Source organism: Aegilops tauschii, chromosome 7, assembly GCF_002575655.3.
Source record: "Aegilops tauschii subsp. strangulata cultivar AL8/78 chromosome 7, Aet v6.0, whole genome shotgun sequence".
In the NCBI taxonomy this organism is placed as follows: Eukaryota; Viridiplantae; Streptophyta; class Magnoliopsida; order Poales; family Poaceae; genus Aegilops; species Aegilops tauschii.
The window spans coordinates 18,633,948-18,637,478 of NC_053041.3; the positions used below are offsets into that span (position 1 = coordinate 18,633,948).

At 43.8% G+C, this 3,531-nt stretch overlaps 1 pseudogene; it reads right to left on the reverse strand.

Moving 5' to 3' along the window:
• Positions 1 to 2,433, reverse strand: LOC109733965 (disease resistance protein Pik-2-like; annotated as a pseudogene).
• Between the last annotated feature and the right edge of the window lie 1,098 nt (positions 2,434 to 3,531).

Consider the following 3,531-nt stretch of genomic DNA (forward strand, 5'->3'; position numbering starts at 1 on the left):
TCAGTTTAATTGATAACCAGCTATTGCTACTGACAGAAAAAGAAAATTAGCTGACCTGTCGATCCCCTGAGAGGAGTTCTCTTCCACTGCCGCAGGCTCGAGAAAATGAGATGATTCCCCCGTTGCTTCTTGCACTTGTACAGCATTCGAGCATTCTGCAACATCACCCAGGTCGTGGTACCTCCTGTCAAACAGCAGCTGCAGCACAGGATGGTTGGGGTGTGCTTCCACCTCCCCTTGCAGCTCATCAAGCTTTGCCACTTGACAACCTTGACCAAGTGAAATACTCCTGAGCATTGGAAGATGCTTGATACCAATTATCCCAGATTGCAAACAACAACGACCAATTTCTATCCTTTGTATGCAGGGTGAGGTGCCCTCCTCGAATCTCACCCCCCTCAGTTGCTCAAGGCCAGAAATATCTAGTTTGGTGAGACTCTGGAACAATTGTGCTCTGAAGATTAGCTCCTCCCCAACATAAGACATCCCAGAAAGACCAAGGAGCCTAAGCCTGGGCAGTTCCCCTAGTAATTCCATGACTTTGCGTCCATCCTTTAGCCCGCTATGCTCCAACTGAATCTTCACTAAATGCGTTAGACTTCCAAGCCAGTAGGGAATCTCTTCTCCAAGACATCCTACCAACTTAAGGGTCCTCAAGAGGTGGGGAGGAGATGAAACAGAATGTAGCCACTTCAAAGAGCTCCCGCCAGCATCTACACGAAGAGAAGAGAGGGAAGATAGCGTCTCAATGGCTGCAGCAAGTACCCTACATTTTTGCATGGTGGCTTCTGCTGTTACTACACTTAATTTCCTTAATTGCTCTGCTACTAGTTCGTCTGATGTCAACCACCTCTAAGATCTGTAACTCTTGCAATTCACCGATCCCTCTTGGCACCCTCACACCCCCTGACTCAGCACGGAAACCAGAACAACCAAAATCTATGAATACCATGGGCAGGCACAGTGTGAGCATCAAACCTTCCTGTGGGCCATCTGGATGAATTTTTTCATTGCTACAACGAAGACTAATTAGACTATGGAGTTTACTGATCTCAGTTGGTAATGATGTGATGGAAGTGTTTCTGACATCCAAATATTGTAAGCCATGTAGTTTTCCTATGGATTCTGGAAGGGTACAAATATTTGAATGTCCTTGAACGTTCACATATTTCAAGCGGCGCAACAACCCAATGTTGTTGATATCTTTCTGTGTCATACTGCATTGTGCATCCTGAAGATCCAAGACACTTAGCATCCTCAGGTATGCTGAACAGACTGATGGTGCTGGCTCCATAGGGCTCACAGCAAACACAGAAAATGATCGAACATGACTCCAATCCATGCTAATCTTCGGGCACTTCTGACCATGGTGTACTACATGGCGAAAGTTCTCCTCTGGTGCACTTTTTACAATATCCATTGATAAGTACACAAATTTTTCATCTCTTGAAACAGAGGCCATGATATCGAAGATATGATGGACCCGACAACTCTTAACCCTTCCTTCTGCGTTTACTCTTGATGGTTCAATCATACATCTATTGATTAGCTCATAAAAGTAGCTCATTGCAACATCCTCAATGTCCATCCCAAACCTAGATGTTACAAATCCCTCTGCTATCCATCTGTCTATCAGACGTCTTGCTTGGATCTCAAAACCCACGGGAAAGATGCTTAGGTATAGAAAACATCCATCAGATTAATCAACTCCTCCTTCGGCCTAGAAAAGCCCACAAGCTCTGATTCATCAAAAAATCCATGTGAATGAATGCAGATACCTTCCATGAAAGAAGTGGTCTCGTCCTTGCATAATTTCCCCTCATCCATGCTTGCAGAGGTAATGGGCCTCATTAAATGACTATACCGCTGGATCCTGGCGCTTACATCTCCAACTCTTACTTTCAGGTTGCGGATCTGGACGGCAATTTGATGGCGAACTCTAAGCTTCGTCAGCCTATGCAAGCAGCTTGGGTGGCCCATATTTACCTGGAACTCGTCCATGCAATATTTAATGTCGTAGGATAGATCCTCTACTTGCTCTGCCCAAACTTTGACCAGCTCATCTCTATCCTTCATCCTTTCAGCAGTTCTCAAGAAAGCTTGCATTATTCTTAGCTCGTCTTTGATGTACCTGTTAATTAGACCAGAAATCAAATTGATGGTCACGATTTAATTTGTCCCATGGTTATGTGTGCCTTACCATATTTCTGATATATTTGTTAAATCCTTTTCAAAGAAGTGGGCAACATCAAATTGAGGCCTCAGCAAAATAAGATTTCAATGGATAATAAAATATAGCAAAGAGAAATGACTAATTTATCCTTACCATGTCTCGTTCCGCACTCCCATGAGCAATGCTATCTCATCCATGGCCTCGGAGGCCGCCCTGTTTACGGCACTTCCCACCAGGGATTGCGCGACGCTTAGCGCCATCTTATTTTCTCCCCCTTTCACGACAAGCTCTTGAAGCTCTGGTTATACAGCATTCAACGCTGGCTGGCTGGATTGGATCTTTTCAGTGCTGGTAAAAGAAATACAGATTAATTATACTAGACTAGATATCAAATTAAACATGCACAACGGAGAGTTAAGAAATGACAAAATACCAGTATATGGAAAATCGATCGGCTGCCTCTTCCTTTTCCGGGCAAACTGTGGAGAAGTCCAAAGTACGGGAAACTAGAAACTGAGCTCCTTCACCATGCCAAAATACATTTAAGGTCTTTGCTTTCATGTCGTTTACTGGTGGAGTTGGTCGGAGAAAGTCAGACGCTCATGTAAATCGATCGGCTGGTGTAGCTTGCAGGTTGCCCTCTGCCGTGTATATATAGCTATTAGGTGCAGATCTGTTCAATATTCTTTGGAAATCTAGCTTAGCTATGCAGGTGCAAGTACTGGGCCTGCTGACCGACACGGCACGACAGGAAGCAATCTGGGTTATTCTTACGAACATGGTCGACAAGGCATCACCTTTAACAAAACTGAATGCTTTATCAAGGCATCAGGCTTTAACAAAGCTGAAAAGCATCTCGGAAACCAAAGTAGAGCAGAGGACAAGCCTTTGCAGTCACTACGCAAGGCACATATCCATGCGTGCCAAGCTCTGAAGCAAAGCAAATAAGCATGAACGAGTATGCTTGAGGCCAGGTTAACTTCCTTCTTAATTACAAGCTCGAATTGATTTGCCACGGTATGTGTTTAGTCAAAAAACAGAACAACAAGAAGTACATACACAAACTGCATGTTTCACGCGTTACCAAACCCTGAAAGTTGATTGTTTTGGTTCATATATATGGTTGAACCGCTTAAATTTTCGGAACTTGAATAACAACACGTATGCGTACTCGTTCTTCGTTTAGAAACAAGCGCAAGCATGAGAGCAATTAGGTACCTTAAGAAAAAAACAGAGCCGAGTACCAATAAACAAACTGAGTCCGCATTGACAGCAGCACCGTCTTCGCGTCATCAGATTGATACTCCCTCCGTTCCAAATTACTCGTCGTGGTTTTAGTTTAAATTTGAACTAAAACC